Source organism: Piliocolobus tephrosceles, chromosome 8 (genome assembly GCF_002776525.5).
Source record: "Piliocolobus tephrosceles isolate RC106 chromosome 8, ASM277652v3, whole genome shotgun sequence".
Taxonomy (NCBI): Eukaryota; Metazoa; Chordata; class Mammalia; order Primates; family Cercopithecidae; genus Piliocolobus; species Piliocolobus tephrosceles.
In genome coordinates, this window is record NC_045441.1 from 129210415 (window position 1) to 129229406 (window position 18992).

The window sequence follows — 18992 nt, forward strand, 5'->3', positions numbered from 1 at the left end:
TTTTTTTTTTTTTTTTTTTTTTTTTTTTTTTTTTGAGACGGAATCTTGCTCTGTCGCCCAGGCTGGAGTGTAGTGGCTGGATCTCAGCTCACTGCAACCTCCACCTCCCGGGTTCACGCCATTCTCCTGCCTCAGCCTCCCGAGTAGCTGGGACCACAGGCGCCGGCCACCTCGCCCGGCTAATTTTTTGTATTTTTAGTAGAGATGGGGTTTCACCATGTTAGCCAGGATGGTCTCGATCTTCTGACCTCGTGATCCGCCCGTCTCGGCCTCCCAGAGTGCTGGGATTACAGGCTTGAGCCACTGCACCCGGCCTTCAGCATTCTTAAAGAAAAGATTTTTCAACCCAGAATTTCATATCCAACCAAACTAAGTTTCATAAGTGAAGGAGAAATAAAATCCTTTACAGACAAGCAAATGCTGAGAGATTTTGTCACTACCAGGCCTGCCCTATAAGAGCTCCTGAAGGAAGCACTAAACATGGAAAGGAACAACCAGTACCAGCCACTGCAAAAACATGCCAAAATGTAAAGACCATTGATGCTAGGAAGAAACTGCATCAACTAACGAGCAAAATAACCAGCTAACATCATAATGACAGGATCAAATTCACACATAACAATATTAACCTTAAATGTAAATAGCCTAAATGCTCCAATTAAAAGACACAGACTGGCAAATTGGAGAGAGTCAAGACCCATCAGTGTGCTATATTCAGGAGACCCATCTCACATGCAGAGACACACATAGGCTCAAAATAAAGGGATGGAGGCAGATCTGCCAAGCAAATGGAAAACAAAAAAAAAGGCAGGGGTTGCAATCCTACTCTCTAATAAAACAGACTTTAAACCAACAAAGATCAAAAGAGACAAGGCCATTACATAATGGTAAAGGGATAAATTCAACAAGAAGAGCTAAGTATCCTAAATATATATGCACTCAATACAGGAGCACCCAGATTCATAAAGCAAGTCCTTAGAGACTTACAAAGAGACTTAGACTCCCACACAATAATAATGGGAGACTTTAACACCCCCACTTCAACATTAGATCAACAAGACAGAAAGTTAACGAGGATAACCAGGACTTGAACTCAACTCTGCACCAAGCAGACCTAATAGACATCTACAGAACTCTCTACCCCAAATCAATAGAATATACATTCTTCTCAGCACCACATCACACTTATTCCAATATTGAACATATAGTTGGAAGCAAAGCATTCCCCAGCAAATGTAAAAGAACATAAATTATAACAAACTGTCTCTCAGACAGCAAGTGCAATCAAACTAGAACTCAGGACTAAGAAACTCACTCAGAACCACTCAACTACATGGAAACTGAACAACCTGCTCCTGAATGACTACTGGGTACATAACAAAATGAAGGCAGAAATGTTCTTTGAAACTAATGAGAGCAAAGATAATAACATACCAGAATCTCTGGGACACATTTAAAGCAGTGTGTAGAGGGAAATTTATAGCACTAAATGCCCACAAGAGAAAGCAGGAAAGATCTAAAATTGACACCCTAACATCACAATTAAAAGAACTAGAGAAGCAAGAGCAAACACATTCAAAAGCTAGCAGAAGGCAAGAAATAACTAAGATCAGAGCAGAACTGAAGGAGATAGAGACACAAAAAAAAACCCTTCAAAAAATCAATGAATCCAGGAGCTGGTTTTTTGAAAAGATCAACAAAATTGATAGACCGCTAGCAAGACTAATAAAGAAAAAAAGAGAGAAGAATCAAATAGATGCAATAAAAAATGATAAAGGGGATATCACCACTGACCCCACAGAAATACAAACTACCATCAGAGAATACTATAAACAAATCTATGCAAATAAACTAGAAAACATAGAAGAAATGGATAAATTCCTGGACACATACACTCTCCCAAGACTAAACTGGAAGAAGTTGAATCCCTGAATAGACCAATAGTAGGCTCTGAAATTGAGGCAACAATTAATAGCTGACCAACCAAAAAAAGTCCAGGACCAGATGGATTCACAGCCGAATTCTACCAGAGGTACAAAGAGGAGCTGCTACTATTCCTTGTGAAACTATTCCAATCAACAGAAAAAGAGGGAATCCTCCCTAACTCATTTTATGAGGCCAACATCATCCTGACACCAAAGCCTGACAGAGACACAACAACAAAAAAAGAGAATTTTAGACCAATATCCCTGATGAACATGGATGCAAAAATCCTCAATAAAATACTGGCAAACCGAATCCAGCAGTACATGAAAAAACTTATTCACCATGATCAAGTGGGCTTCATCCCTGGGATACAAGGCTGGTTCGACATGCGCAAATCAATAAACATAATCCATCATATAAACAGAACCAAAGACAAAAACCACACGACTATCTCAATAGATGCAGAAAAGGCCTTTCACAAAATTCAACAGCCCTTCATACTAAAAACTCTCAATAAATTCGATATTGATGGAAGGTATCTCAAAATAATGAGAGCTATTTATGACAGACCTACAGCCAGTATCATACTGAATATGCAAAAACTGGAAGCATTCCCTTTGAAAACTGGCACAAGACAGGGATGCCCTTTCTCACCACTCCTATTCAACATAGTGTTGGAAGTTCTGGTCAGGGCAATCAGGCAAGAGAAAGAAATAAAGGGTATTCAACTAGGAAAAGAGGAAGTCAAATTGTCCCTGTTTGCAGATGACATGACTGTGTATTTAGAAAACCCCATGGTCTCAGCCCAAAATCTCCTTAAGCTGATAAGCAACTTCAGCAAAGTCTCAAGATACAAAATCAATGTGCAAAAATCACAAGCATTCTTATACACCAATAACAGACAAGCACAGAGCCAAATCATGAGTGAACTCCCATTCACAATTCCTTCAAAGAGAATGAAATACCTGGGAATCCAACTTACAAGGAATGTGAAGGACCTCTTCAAGGAGAACTACAAACCACTGCTCAATGAAATAAAAGAAGACACAAACAAATGGAAGAACATTCCATGCTTTTGTATAGGAAGAATCAATATTGTGAAAATGGCCATATTGCCCAAGGTAATTTATAGATTCAATGCCATCCCCATCAAGCTACCAATGACTTTCCTCACAGAATTGGTAAAAACTACTTTAAAGTTCACATGGAACCAAAAAAGAGCCCACATTGCCAAGATATTCCTAAGACAAAAGAACAAAGCTGGAGGCGTCACACTACCTGACTTCAAACTATACTACAAGGCTACAGTAACCAAAACAGCATGATACTGGTACCAAAACAGAGATATAGACCAATGGAACAGAACAGAGCCCTCAGAAATAATACCACACATCTACAACCATCTGATCTTTGGCAAGCCTGACAAACACAAGAAACGGGGAAAGGATTCCCTATTTAATAAATGGTGCTGGGGAAAATTGGCTAGCCATATGTAGAAAGCTGAAACTGGATCGCTTCCTTATACCTTGTACAAAAATTAATTCAAGATGGATTAGAGACTTAAATGTTAGACCTAAAACCATAAAAACCCTAGAAGAAAACCTAGGCAATACCGTTCAGGACATAGGCATGGGCAAGGACTTCCTGACTAAAACACCAAAAGCAATGGCAACAAAAGCCGAAATTGATAAATTAAACTAAAGAGCTTCTGCACAGCAAAAGACACTACTATCAGAGTGAACAGGCAACCTACAGAATGGGAGAAAATTTTTGCAATCTACTCATCTGACAAAGGGCTAATATCCAGAACCTACAAAGAACTCAGACAAATTTACAAGAGAAAAACAAACAACCCCATGAAAAAGTGGGCAAAGGATATGAACAGACATTTCTCAAAAGAAGACATTTATGCAGCCAACAGACACATGAAAAAATGCTCATCATCACTGGTCATCAGAGAAATGCAAATCAAAACCACAATGAGATACCATCTCACACCAGTTAGAATGGCGATCATTAAAAAGTAATGAAACAACAGGTGCTGGAGAGGATGTGGAGAAATAGGAACACTTTTACACTATTGTTGGGACTGCAAACTCTTTCAACCATTGTGAAAGACAGTGTGGTGATTCCTCAAGGATCTAGAACTAGAAATACCATTTGACCCAGCCATCCCATTACTGGGTATATACCCTAAGGATTATAAATCATACTGCTATAAAGACACATGCACACATATGTTTCTTGTGGCACTATTCACAATAGCAAAGATTTGGAAGCAACCCAAATGTCCATCAATTACAGACTGGATTAAGAAAACGTGGCACATATACACCATGGAATACTATGCAGCCATAAAAAAGGATGAGTTCGTGTTCATGTCCTTTGTAGGGACATGGATGCAGCTGGAAACCATCATTCTCAGCAAACTATCACAAGAACAGAAAACCAAACGCCACATGTTCTCACTCATAGGTGGGAATTGAACAATGAGAACACTTGGACACAGGATGGGGAACATCACACACCGGGGCCTGTCATGGGGTGGGGGCAGGGGGGAGGGATAGCATTAGGAGATATACTTAATGTAAATGACGAGTTAATGGGTGCAGCACACCAACATGGAACATGTATTCATATGTAACAAACCTGCACGTGTGCACATATACCCTAGAACTTAAAGTATAATTAATTAAATGAAAAAAAAAGAAAGTAAAAGGATGGAAAAAATATACCATACAAATGGTAACCAAAAGAGGGCCTGAGTGCTTATACTAATATCAGACAAAATAGACATAAGATAAAAATTCTTACTGGAGATAAAGGACATTTTATAATGATCAAATAATCAGTCTACCAAAAATTCATAATAAATATAAATTATATGCACTTAACAACAGAGTCCCAAAATACATGAAGCAAAAACTGACAGAACTGAAGGAAGAAATAGACAATTCAACAATAATAGTTGGAGGCTTTAATATCTACTTTCAATAATGAATAAAAAACTAGACAAAAGATCAGCAAGGATATAGAAGGGCAATACTATAATCCAAGTAGACCTGAAAGACATGTATAGAACTCTTCACCCAATAAGAACAGAATACATATTCTTCTCAAGTGTACATGGAAATTCTCCAGGACATAGGCCATAAAACAAGTCTGAAGAATAGTAAAATAAATTATATGAAGTATATTCTCTTGCTATAATGCAATAAAATTAGAAGTCAATAACAGAAATTTGGAAAATTCACAAATATGTAAAATTTAAAAATATACTTCTAAATAATAAGTCAAAGAAGAAATCACAAGGAAAATTAGAAAATACTTTGAGATAGATGAAAATGGAAACAAATTTATGAGATGTAGTGAAAGCAGTGTTTCAAGGGAAATGTGTATCTGTGAATGCCTACATGAAAAAAGATCTCAAATCAATATCCTAAGATTCCATCTTAGAAACTAGAAAAATAAGAGCAAACTAAGCCCAAAAGGAAGCAAATAATAAAGATTAGAGTAGAAATAAATATAATAGAGAATTTAAAAAGAATACAAAGAAGCAATAAAACCAAAATTTGGCTCTTTGATAAGATAAAAAATTGATAATTCTTTACCTAGAGTGACAAAAAAGAAGAAGAAGAAGGAGAAGGAGAAGGAGGGGAAGGAGAAGGGGAAAGGGAAGGGGAAGAGGAAGGGGAAAGGAAAGGGGGGAAGAAGACTAAAATTACTAACATCAGGAATGAAAGAGGAATCATTACTACTGATTTTACAAAAATAGAAAGGATTATCAAGTGTAATAATCACATTTTCTAGTTTCTATATTTGATGCTTTGACATCGTGGGGCCTTCCCGACACTAGAAGGACTACCTGTCCCAGGGCTAGTTAATTCCTAGATATAGCTAATAACTCGCCTCTGAGCTTTCCTTTCATATGCAAACCAAACAACCCAGAGTCCATACCTCCAATCACCTCCTTCATCAGCGTTCTCATGGGGCTCTTATACTTTAGGCCAGGATTCTGTTTTCCTAATTGCCCCAGGTCCATGTACCAAACAACTAGGGACAGCCCCTATAACCCCAGAGTCTACTGAACTAATTAAAACTAGCCTATGCTAAGCTTGCTTACCCTGCCTGACCCCAAGAACGACAACAGAAGCTCTCGTCTATGTTTTCTCCTCACTGTCTCCGTCTCCTGACATGTATTGGTGCCTCTCCGTGTGGCCCTGTGTGGCATGCTCTGCTTTTCTGTTTCTAGAGATCTGTGAGTATAAAAACTTATTTCATCATAGTCATTTCTGTGTCTGTGTGTCTTGGTATACCTGATTAAAACAAATCCTAGGGTTGGGTGCGGTGGCTCATGCCTGTAATCCCAACACTTTGGGAGGCCAAGGCAGGTGGATCACTTGAGGCCAGGAGTTCGAGACCAGCTTGGCCAACATAGAGAAACCCCATCTTTACTTAAAAATAAAAAAATGAGTTGGGCAGGTTGGCATGTGTCTGTAATCCCAGCTACTCGGGAGACTAAGGCATGGGAATCATTTGAACCGGGGAGGCAGAGGTTGCAGTGAGTCGAGATGGTGCCACTGCACTCCAGCCTGGGTGACAGAGCTAGACTATCTCAAAACAAAACAAAAAAAATCTTGGATACCCTTTTAAAGCATAGGTTATAAAGGATTTTAAGGCAGAACGATAGTTTGAAGATACCTATAAAAACATGTAAGTGGAAAAATACCCAGCAGACACTGGATCTGTGAGTCTGACATTTATAGAAGAGGTCAGTACTAGAGTTATGAACATGTAGATGATATTTAAACCTACGGGACTGGATGAGATCACCCTAGAAGAGAGAGTAAATGAGAACTCCAAGGACCTGCCCCTCTAAAAGAGAAGGAGGAGACTGATAGAGCTAAGGTTTAAAGAAGAAGGCAGTGGGGTAGGAGGAAAACCAGTAGAATATGGACTCATAAATGCCAGATATTTAAGTTTTTCAATAAGAAGGGATGATCAGCTATATTGAGTGCACTATCAAGAGATTGAGTAAAGATAAAGAAATGTTTTGTCTGTGCTGCGTAACAACCACCCTAAAACTTAGTAACTAAAAATAATAATGATTTATTTTTCATGATTCTGCGTGTTAACTGGGCTCAGCTGGGCAGTTCTTCTGTCTCATGTGGTATAGCAAAAGTCACTCCAGTGGCTACCTTCAACTGGCAACTCAGCTGTAGTTAGAACCTTCAAGATGGTCTCTCATCCTACAATCTCTCTCTGTGTGGTTCTCATTATTTAGTATTCCATCCTGAGCTGCTTTATAGGGTGTTAGGTAGCTCCCAAGAGAACAAGCCCCACTGTGCAAGCATTTATCAAGATTCTCCATTTTTCATGTCAGCTCTTGACTCTCAGAGTCATCCTTTTCCTACAAGAAATGGCTCATATTGGCAGTTGAGTAGATTTCTCAGCCTGCTTCCTGCCCATAGAAAATTGGGAGCAAATTTTTCTTTATTTTGGAACTGTCTGTATCCCTTCTTTTCCAAGTTGGTACAACTTAGAATGCCATTAAAATTCCTAGAAAAGAAAGTCCTTCAGCTGAAAAGTCTATAAAATACCACCTTAAATCTTTCTGGTGTCTTCAAGGGTGTGATAGCTGCACCCTTCATGTGATCTTGAATGTCAGGCCACATTTTACTGGCAGGCCCTGGTCTTCATCTTTTCCGAGGTCACTTCTTACTTTTTTGCCAGCCAGAGGGGTAGGAATAAAAATAGTTTTATTTTCTAATCTAGCAAGCGCTGGAAGTATTTTTTCTAAATTCTGCTTAAAAACCAAACAGTTCTTTCTGTAACATCTCTTTCTTGCAATACCTTGTTTTACACAGCTAACAGAAGGCAATTGTCTTATTCTGCTTTAAGCCTAAAAATCTTTTTAGCCAGATCCACAAGTTTCTCTGCAACATTTTCCATCTTCCAGGTTAACAAAGGTGACAGTCTCTGTAAAAAAGCCGCCTTTTCTCAGCTTGCAATAAAAGGTTCATGACTGCTATTCCAGCCTCCACCGGCAGTTCCCTGGCCACCCTTCAGGTTTCTGCCTACAGCCCAGCCTAAAACCAGTGTCACATGTTGTAGGTTTTTGTTACATCAGCTCCCGTCTTCCAGTTGCCAACTTCTGCTTCAGTTAGTAGTAAGATTTTCTGCAAAGGGAAGCAGGGTAAGGTGGTGGGAATAACTGATGAGAGGGGTATGTGAAGTCAAGGATTTGTTTTTATTTATTTATTTATTTGTTTATTTATTTATTTATTTATTTTGAGATGGAGTCTCACTCTGTCACTCAGGCTGGAGTGCAGTTTCACAATCTCGGCTCACTGCAACCTCCATCTCCCAGGTTCAAGCAATTTTCCTGCCTCAGTCTCCCGAGTAGCTGGGATTACAGGTGCCCATCACCACGCCCCACTAATTTTTGCATTTTTAGTAGAGATGGAGTTTTGCCATGTTGGCCAGGCTGGTCTCGAACTCCTGACCTCAGGTAATCCATCTGCCTCAACCTCCCAAAGTGCTGAGATTACAAGTGTGAGCCATTGTACCCAGCCTATCTTTTGCCTTAATGCATAGCTTCATTCTGCTGGAAATGATCTAGTGGGGACATTGTTGATGTTAGGTGACGAGGTAACTGCAGCAACAAAGAGGGAACATACTGCCCATAAATTGGGGGATTCATGTTGATAGGGACAAGGACCTGCCCTCCTGTTGGTAAGGACCTGTGTTTTTCATAACTCAGATAAGACAGAAAGGAAGGGTATAGTATTTGTCAGTAGGTTTGTATCTAGCCTTGGTAAGATGAGGGAGGGCCTTTATATTTGGTTAGTGTTTCCCCCAAAATTCCTCCACCCAAAATTCATGTCTATCCAGAATCTATGAATGTGACCTTATTTGTAAGTAGAGTCTTTGCAGGTATAATCAAGTTAAGGCAAGGTCATCCTGTATTAGGGTGAACCCTAATCCAATGATGGGTGCCTTAGAAGAAGAAGGAAATTTGAGCACAGAGACAGGCACAAAGGATGAAGGCCAGGTGAAAATAGAGGCAGAGATTGGAACGATGCATATAAATCAAGGAACATGACTGATCAATAGCAGTCACCAGAAGCTGGCAGAGGCAAGGAAGGATTCTTCCCTGGAGACTTCAGAGGAAGAATGGCCCTGCTGACACCTTGATTTTGGACTTCTAGCCCGCAAAACTGTGAGAGAATCAATGTCTGTTGTTTCAAGCCCAGTGTATGGGAATTTGTTACAGCAGCTGTATTGGTCACAGTTCTCTAGAGGGACAGTTCTAGTCATATATATGTTAATACTTAATAAAAGCATTATATATAAAAGCTAATACTTTTATATTATATATATAAATATTATATATAAAAGTCACAAGGTCCCACAATACACTGTCTGCAAGCTTGAGGAGCAAGGACAGCCAGTTTGAGTCCCAAAACTGAAGAACTTGGAGTCCGATGCTTGAGGGCAGGAAGCATCCAGCATCGGAGAAAAAGGTAGGCTGGGAGGCTAGGCCAGTCTTGCCTTTTCATGTTTTTCTGCCTGCTTTATATTCACTGACAGCTGATTAGATTGTGCCCACCAGATTAAGGGTGGGTCTGCCGTTCCCAGCCCACTGACTCAAATGTTAATCTCCTTTGGCAACACCCTCACAGACACACCCAGGATTAATACTTTGCATCTGTCAATCCAGTCAAGCTGACACTCAGTATTAACCATCATAGCAGCCTTAGGTAACTAATTCAGCTTTCTGTTTTCTCAGTGAGATGTGAAGGAAGATCACCAGCCAGGTGGGGTTGCAGTGAGGGGTAGGAAAGGAGAAGATATGATCCAGTTGTCTCCGATGAAAAGACCAACTCTACCAGCAAAACGTAGGATTACCAGACAATGGTAAGTCCTGTTTAAGTTTGAAGATCATACATTAAAGTCAAAGCAGTCAGTCAATTATGTGATTGGTGTTTTTTCCAAACAGATGTCAATTGCTTCTGAGTTGCAAAGAAGTTAGGTTCAACATGGATTGGGGTTCTGGCTTTTGCATTCAGTGGAGGGAGACCAAGGCATGTTTAGAGGGCCTTTGCAAAGGGGCAATTGTTTTAGTAGATTATGGAACCAGTCTGGGCATGGAAGGAAAGAGAAGGCAAAGAAGGTATAAGAGATAGTGTGAAAGGTCAGGGATTGGAAATCTGAAATAAATCAAAACGTGGTTGCAGTGGTACAGAAAAGCTAAGGAAGACACAATACATAATAAATTAATACACAATAAAGACAGATTGTTTATTAAGAAAAGTATACAAATAACAATGAAGACATATAAAGTAAAAGAGTTTGGAGATAGAAGATGGTGATCGGAGTTTATTTGAAATGTGGTACAAGTTTGCTTATGAGGAAATTAAATCATTATTTAAGGAGTGAACCTGTTGTTTCAAAAATGTCCCTGTGCTGTTTATGGAAAGACTGCAGTCACCTTGGGGCGGACCTTATTTGTTCTGGGAGGAATCACTGTGGAACCCCTCTTTACTATGTATTATGTGCATTATGTATTAGTGCATATGCTACTCTTCCAATCTCAGAGACAAGTAGATCATATCTTCTCCTGAACGCTGAATTCGTCTCCTAGGGCCGCCATAACAAATGTGGGAGTCTATTGTCTGAAGGATCACAGAGTAAGACCTTGTTATTTTGTAGCTTGACCATGACTGCCCTCCCAGTACCTCACATTGTACAGGGCTGGTCTCTGAGGAAGAGGGGGGGTCAGTTTTAATAGGGGTAAGGAACTTCCTGGAGCAAAGAGAGAAGCATGCTTCCTCTCTGTTTCGGGTCCAGTTCTCTAAAGTTGACTTTGAGATGTCGATTCTTGTGCAAGTTCTCTATTAAGGAAGTGCTCCCAGGAGAAGCTGGTGTAAGAGTGGGAGAAGCCAGGGAGGTAACGGGGAGAAGACAAGCAACATCCCAGCCTTAGCCTGAAAACAAAGGGGACCTCTGGAATGTATAGTGTACTCCTGTTCTTTGGTAGCTGCTGTGTTCTGTAAAGTTGCTGTGGACACTTAGTGAAAGTGATCCATTGCTCCTAGGGGAAATACAGGGCTAGGTTCCTGTGAGTGTCTGATCACATACTTGTCAACTGATCAATACACAACCTTGTTTCATGTGTTTTTCTATTTAAAGACACTTTCTTTAATAGATAGTGTTAATTCATTAGCATTGACCTCACGGATGACGGCACTATAACTCATGCCTGAAGAAAGCTTACCCAACACATGTGTTTTCTCTGTGAGGTACATCATAGCCTTCTCAAACTTAGGAACACCACACAGTACTTCAGCACTACTCTGGGGAGCCATTGGAAACAGCAAAAACATCCACAAAAATCACAACAATGCAAGAAATGCAGCACTAAATAGATCTCAAAAAGGACACTCGTCAGGACAGCTGAAACAAGACAAGAAGGTTGCCTTGCTCAACCTCAGCTGGAGTTGTGCACTCAATTTTTTTCACTGCTCTGAGTATGTCCAAAAATGACAGTGAAAACACCATGCGTATTGATTTGGGGGTTACAGATAAATTTTAATGCTTATGCAAATTTGCACATACAGAATCTGCACATAATGGGGATCGACTGTAAATCTCCCCAAGTTTGTCCTTCCTCTAGGCTGTCATTATCACTGCACTGGTCATCCATCCAGCATTGGCAAAGGCCTGCAGGGGAGTGTGCATGGGGGCAGAAGTAAAGTCCTAGGTCCTTCTGGCTCTCTGCACCCGCATTTGCACCTGGACAAAGTGGATCCAGTAGCCCAAGGGCAGGTCTCTGAAGAGTTTTGATGTAGGTCTTAGAAGCAAAACTTGCAGATGGGCATACCCGCAAGGCAAACGGAACCCAAAGGCATCTTGACAGAGCAGATGATGTCCACAGTGTGCTCCGTGGGTCTGGTCACAGGAGCATCACTCATGGGTGGAGATAATCCGCACAGAGGGAAGGGTAAGTCTGCACTGCTGCCCGAGGCTTCATGCCAGGACTGGGACAGTGTGTGACCCCTGGGACCAGACTTCAGAGTTGTTGCAATGACGACTCTAGCACATTACTTGTTTCCTTTGCTGTAACCTCCACTCTGACAGAAGGGACCCTGCCTTTTTCCCATGGACCCCCACTCCCAGCCTACCTAGTTCAGTACCTGATATTCAGTAAATATTTGAGGAAAGAAAAAGTAACAAACATCACCCATCATCCCACCAGCCAGGTGGAGCCCATATTAATCCCTGGGGACTTGCACTGGCCTTGAGTGGGGCTAGAAGCCCTGCTTGCAGATTGCATCTAGCCTAAGTTAAAGCGATCATTTGGAGGTCGTGGGCAGGCTGATGGCTCTGTAAGGAACCCTATCTCTCATGCACTGGCCACCACTCCCGTGGCCGGGGGATCTCCACAGATAATGTGGTAGAAAGAAAGATGGCTTCTGTTTTTATCATGGCTTTATCAACTATCCTGAGAGTGTCAGTCTCGGGAATATATATGTATGTACTTGAGCCAGTAGTGTTAGAGATGGAATTGTGTTCCCTGCTCCCCAAATTCCTACGCTGAAGTCCTAATCCCTAGTACCTTGGAATGTAATTGTATTTGAAGGTGGGGGTCTGTAAAGATGTAATTAAATTAAAAATAAGTAATAAGAGTGGGCCCTAATTCAATGACAGGTGTCCTTGTAAGAAGAGGAAATTTAGGCCAGAGTCAGTGGCTCACACCTGTAATCCCAGCACTTTGGGAGGCTGAGACAGGTGGATCATTTAAGGTCAGGAGTTCGAGACCAGCCTGGCCAACAGAGTGAAACCCCATCTCTACTAAAAATACAAAAATTATTCAGGCGTGGTGGCGCACGCCTGTAATCCCAGCCACTCAGGAGGTTGAGGCAGAAGAATTGCTTGAACTGGGAGGCAGAGGTTGCGGTGAGCCGAGATGGGAAGAAGAGAACAGGCAGATCTTCACCTGCCATTGGCAAGAAGAGCTGAGAAGGAACCAGTCTTTGGAGGGCCAAGGTCCCTCCCCTACCCCACAGACTGGCCAACGTTCACCTTCCTGCCCTCCACCCTCCAACATTCTTCTTCTTGACTGAATAACAGACTTCGGGGAATCGCTAGGTGATCGCGGTTGATGATTGAAGGCTGTGTTGTAGAGTGGAATCAGTCCTTCTTGGTAGAAGGGGCTGGTTTTCCTAAGAGGTGGGTATGGAGATTTTGAGTGGAGGATTTGTGCTGCTTAGTTTCCACCTGCCCACTTTCCATTCTCCTGTACCCTGCTTGCTGCTCCCAGAGGCTGACCTCGATGGATAGGGTCAGAGGCATCCCCAGCGATCTTCCACGGAGACCCACCCACGCCAGGAGGTGGCAGGTGGTCAGAGAGGAGAGTGCAGATGGGCGCAGAGATCCCGGGCTTTTCCTTGAGTGGCTGGTCATATCCTTGTGCCAGAGGCCACAGCTCCTGTCCGGAGGCCAGTTCCACACAGCTCTTCCTCAGCATTCTGGTAACTTCTCCCTTCCCCAGACCTTCAGTGGGGGTAAGGGCTCCTCTTTGCTGCTAACCCCAGGATGCTGCCCCATCCCTTTTTGCTTTCTCTAACTCCTGCTCCCTCCATTTCACTCCATTGTAAATAATCTTCTTTTCTTTGAGATGGAGTCTCACTCTGTTGCCCAGGCTGGAGTACAGTGGCGCAACCTCAGCTCACTGCAATCTCTGCCTCCTGAGTAGCTGGGATACTACTACTAGTAGTAGTGCATGCCACTGCGCCTGGCTAATTTTTGTATATTTAGTAGAGACAGGGTTTCACCATGTTGGTCAGGCTGGTCTCAGACTCCTGACCTGATGATCCACCTGCCTTGGCCTCCCAAAGTGCTGGGATTACAGGCGTGAGCTACCGCACCCAGCCCATTGTAAATAATCTTTTATTTATTATTATTATTATTATTATTATTATTATTATTTTTAGACAGAGTCTTGCTCTGTCGCCCAGGCTGGAGTGCAGTGGTGCAATCTCGGCTCACTGCAAGTTCCACCTCCTGGGTTCACGCCATTCTCCTGCCTCAGCCTCCTGAGTAGCTGGGACTACAGGCACCCACCACCACGCCAGGCTAATTTTTTGTATTTTTTTTAATGGAGACGGGGTTTCACCATGTTAGCCAGGATGGTCGCGATCTCTGGACCTCGTGATCCGCCGGCCTCAGCCTCCCAAAGTGCTGGGATTACAGGCGTGAGCCACCGCGCCCAGCCTGTAAACAACCGTAAACTCCCCAGACAGACAGCTGGAGGTGCCACCTGCATTTTCCAGGGTATCCTGGCAGAGAACAGACCAAAAGCAGAGAGAAGGTCCTGAAATGGAAGAAAGGCCAGGGCCTGGGCTGTTCTTACGCAGGTTCATTTTCCCTTAGCCTGTGAGGAATCATCTGATTGAGTGGACAAATTAAACATTTTCTCACAATTCCTTTCAATGCTCAGACCCTTTGGAGAGGACTGGCACTCTCACTCTGTGAGAGCACCGTGGGAGCTTGGGGAGGAGCAGGCAGAGCTATGTGGCCTTTCCTACCTCTTACCTGCTCTCACCTGCGGCCAGCGAGGCGGCAGAACCACAGACAGCAGTGTCGCAGAGCCCCAGGAAGAGACCTGATGTAAAGTGTGTGGTGACTCAGAGAGCAACAGGAAGCAGCTGCCAAGGGGCCACCCCACAGCAGATGTCAGGGAGCATCTCCACTGCAGACAAACCCCGCAGCGGACGGGGGACGGCGTCTCCACCCCAGACAAATCACCGCATCGTGGTGACAAATATCAAATATTCAACACTTGAACCTGGGAAACGGAGGTTGCAGTGAGCTGAGATGGCGCCACTGGACTCCAGCCTGGGTGACAGAGTGAGACTCTGTCTCATAAAAAAAAAAAAAAAAAAAAAAAAATCACTACTACATTTATTGCACATGTGCCAGGCACAATGCTCAGCTCTGTGGATTATCTCATCTACTTTTCATAACCACCATGTTTAGTATGAATTACTATTATACCTACATCAGAGCTGAAGACAGACTCAATTAGGCGGGATGAAGTAACTTGTCAAGGCCAGCCAGACATTAGGTTGCTCGAATCTTGTGGCCTCCAAAGTCTAGGCTTTTAAGTCTCTCAAGAATGGAGAAATTAGAAAATAAAGTGATTACAGGGTCACCCTTCCTCCCCCTGCAGGCTGCAAGCTGCATGCAGCCATCTGGGATGGTGAGGTGAAGCCATGTGCCGGCGACGGCAGGCGAGCAGAGAGATCCTGGCCCTGACTCCCTCCAGAAGTGGTTTCAGTCCTGGAACACCTATCTCCTGCCTTCTATCTTGTTTAAGCCATTTGTGTTCTGGGTTTTCTCTCCCTCACAGCTCAATCTACATCTGACTCATTCACCATATTAAGGATTTTGGTCTTGATCCCAAGAGTTCCAGTGACAGCTGAAGCAAGGCCAGGAGCAGGTGGACTGAGGCACGTGAGGATGAGCCAGCAGGCCTTTGAGAGTCACTGGTTGTGGTGGAAAGAGGATCTGAGATCACCCAGACTCCTGGCCTGGGCAACTAAAGATTGTCGAGGCCCATTCACAGGGAAGCACATTTTGGACTGAAGGTGGGGAGTTGGAACCAGATACTGAAGTGCAAGCTGCCTCCATTCAGGTGGACTGCAGGAACCAAGGTGGGAGCTTGCGTTCTGCTCACTCTGCTTTCTGCCAGGCTTCTCTCCCCGACCAGCCCAGACTCACATCTTTGTCCACTCTGGGGCTGCCTGTGGTCTTACAAGGCAAGCCCTCCCGCACCACTGAGCAGCTGCTTCCCTAAGCATCACACTGCCCAGAAGTTAAAGCAGAGCCCAGTAACCATGTAGGTCTTCTTCATGAGCTCTGAAAATACTGTTCTGTGTCATCTGCAGGTGGCCAAAGTCCTTTCATAACTTGGTATCACTATATTGATCTGTTTTACAGTTTTACGCATTAACCATGACTATATTTGATATTTTCAAAGCGAAGCACACCTATAAGTACAATACAAAATTTAAGTTTTAGGTTCTAAGTGAGGTGTATATATTTTTAATCCAGCTCATTCACACAATTTATCTCATTAAAGGAAAATCTACTCCTCCTCCTCTTTCTCATAAAGAAACCTGAAACACTCATTCTTTTTAACACCATATTGGTGAATTTCTACAGTTTTTTAATAGTTGGCAGAATTCTCCAATTGTAGAGGGTTCTTTCCCCATTGTTCTCCATCTCTCGTTTACCCTATCTCTTCCACTCCCCCCAACCCATACGACTGCCAGTGGGAGAGCAAGGAGTGTGCAGGGGTGGGGAAGGGAGAGAGAGAGAGAGCATGAGGAATATCCATGTTCATGGGTTTACTCAATGTTATTTTGAGATTTGTACTAAACTGAGTGGGAAGTGCTGATGATAAGAGAATACCAGTACTAGCCTTAAACTCAAGCTGGTAGGAAAGACGGACGAAACATGGAAAAGTAACCAAAAAAGTGAAAAGGGGAGGAATAGAAGCCAAACACAGTAGAGAGCAGGGGAGGAGGGAGCACTTGGCAGCCAAGCTCCCTGGGATTTACCGTTCCCCATTCACCAGCCCTGACCCACCCCATCCCACCGGGCTGTCAGTGCAGCACACCAGGGGCGGGGAGATTTCTCGCGGGCTGTGCACAGGTATGATGGTGTGATTAGTGTCTTGGGCGCAGTTAACACATACCTCACAGTAGAACACATTTGTCTCTCTTAATTACACAAAACATAAAAGAAGTGTGAAAATCCCCAACCTCAATTCTCTCTCCCTTCCAATTCCCATCCTCCCAGAGGTAACCAGCCATTGTTAACCACCTGGTAGCCTTATTCCAGAAACTTAAATATACCTCAGGCTCCCTAGCCCATGTCCCAGGATTTCTGCACTTTCTCAGGCTTATGTCTGGACTCTGGCTTCCTTCTCCAGTAGGGTTCTGTCCCCTTAGCCTGCTGCCCCCTTCGCTCTCTTGTGGATGCCCTGCCTTTAGTCTAATCTTGTTCACACTCGTTGCAGTGATGTGAATAAGTACATTGGTTGGCAGCTGGTAGAACTCAGAACTCAGATGGCATTCTATATAGCATCACAGAGAGGGTGATCTGATGGCTAGCAGTGTCTCCTTGTGCCAGGCACTGTCCTTGAGTGCTCCATATGTTTTCATTTATTTAATCCCTCAACAGCCAAGTGAGGTAGGTAAGTATGTTGCAGAAAACTGAGGCACAGCAAGGTTATATAACTTGCCCAGGACCAGTGAGTAAAGGTAGAGCCAGAATTCAACCCACTTGACTGATTGCAGTCTGTGTTCCTAGCCCTCAGATTCCATGGAGTCTAACAGGTTAGAATGAAGACTCACAGGCCCAAAGATGATAGGCAGACCCATCCCTAATCTAGTGGGCACCATCTAATTAGCTGCCAGCACGGCTAGAAGATAAAGCAGGCAGAAAAACGTTGAATAGACTGGCCTAGTCTCCCAGCCTACATTTTTCTCCTGTGCTGGATGCTTCCTGCCCCTGAACATCGGACTCCACGTTCTTCAGTCTTAGAACTCAGACAGGTTCTCCTTGCTCCCCGGCTTTCAGACGGCCTATTGTGGGACCTTGTGATACTGAGTTAATACTTAATAAACTATCATCCATCCGTCTGTCTCGTCCGTCCGTCCACCCACCCACCCACCCACCCACCCATCCATCCATCCATCCATCCATCCATCCATCCAATCTATCTTCTATTAGTTCTGTCCCTCTGGAGAACCCTAACACAGGTCCCAAAGGGTAAGAGACAAAAATTTGGGCTGGGTGCAGTGGCTCACACCTGTAATTTCAGCACTTTGGAAGGCAGGAAGATTGCTTGGGCCCAGGAGTTCGAGACCAGGCTGGGCAACCAGTGAGGCCCCATCTTTACAAAAAAATTTAAAAATTAGCTGGGTGTGGTGGTGCACACCTGTGGTCCCAGCATCTCGGGAGACTGAGGTGAGAGGATGGCTTGAGCCCAGGAGGTCGAGGCTGGAGTAAGCCGTGACTGCACCACTGCACTCCTGCCTGGGCAACACAGTAAGATCCTGTCTCAGAAAAAAACTCCAAAATTTGCAAAGATTAGAGGTTGGATGGGAAAACTGAAATTGGAGGTTGTGCTAAGTGGGAGGTGAGAGGATGGTGGTGGGATTGACATAAGACGTACGAAGACTCCTCCAGGGCACCCAGAAACAGCAGGACAGCTTCTGGAATAACAGCGTAGGAAGCTGGGGGTGGTGACTCGCACCTGCAACCCCAGCACTTTGGGAGGCCAAGGTGGGTGGATTGTTTTAGGCCAGGAGTTTAAGACCAGCCTGGCCAACATAGTGAAATCCCATCTCTACTAAAAAAAATAAAAATAAAAAAAAAAAATACACAAATTAGCCGGGCATGGTGACGCACGCCTGTAGTCCCAGCTACTTGGGAGGCTGAGGCAGAAAAACCACTTGAACCCAGGAGGTGGAGGCTGCAGTGAGCCAAGATCGCACCAGCCTGGGCGACAGAGGGAGACTCTGTCTCAAATAAATAAATAAATAAATAAATAAATAAATAAATAAATAAATAAATAAGCATAGGAGAGGGTCAAATACTATTTCTTACTGTTATTGCAAATCTTTTGTCCCAGGTTGTATTTGCCTTAAAAAAAAAAAACAAAAATGTAGGGAATTTACACATATTACTTTCTACTTGTAGAGCCCTTATTTTTTCTTTTCTCAACTCTGGCATAGAAGGATTTATGTAAACTTTTGCATTTATAAAATTTCAGAATTAGCACTTTATAAAGTGTAAAAGCATTTTGGAAGATGGAGGCTGGGAAGAGTCTGGACAAGGGAAGGAGAGACTTAAGCCCAGGAGTGGATCAAGAGGAAGATGTGGATGGTGCTTCTGCAAGGCATGGGAAGGCAGCACCCCAGGATCAGAGATGGTGGGCAGAGCAGGACCTTTTCCTCTCCTCCTTACCTGGGCTGACCACCTTCAGA

General features: G+C 43.4%; 1 long non-coding RNA gene across 1 annotated transcript in view; it reads left to right on the forward strand.

Moving 5' to 3' along the window:
• Positions 1-17740, forward strand: part of LOC111521451 — a 23183-nt gene extending 5443 nt beyond the window's left edge. Inside the window, exons 2-3 of the long non-coding RNA XR_002724961.2 lie at positions 9719-9846; positions 15344-17740. This is a non-coding gene — a long non-coding RNA (uncharacterized LOC111521451). The remainder of the gene's footprint in view (positions 1-9718; positions 9847-15343) is intronic.
• Positions 17741-18992: the final 1252 nt, after the last annotated feature.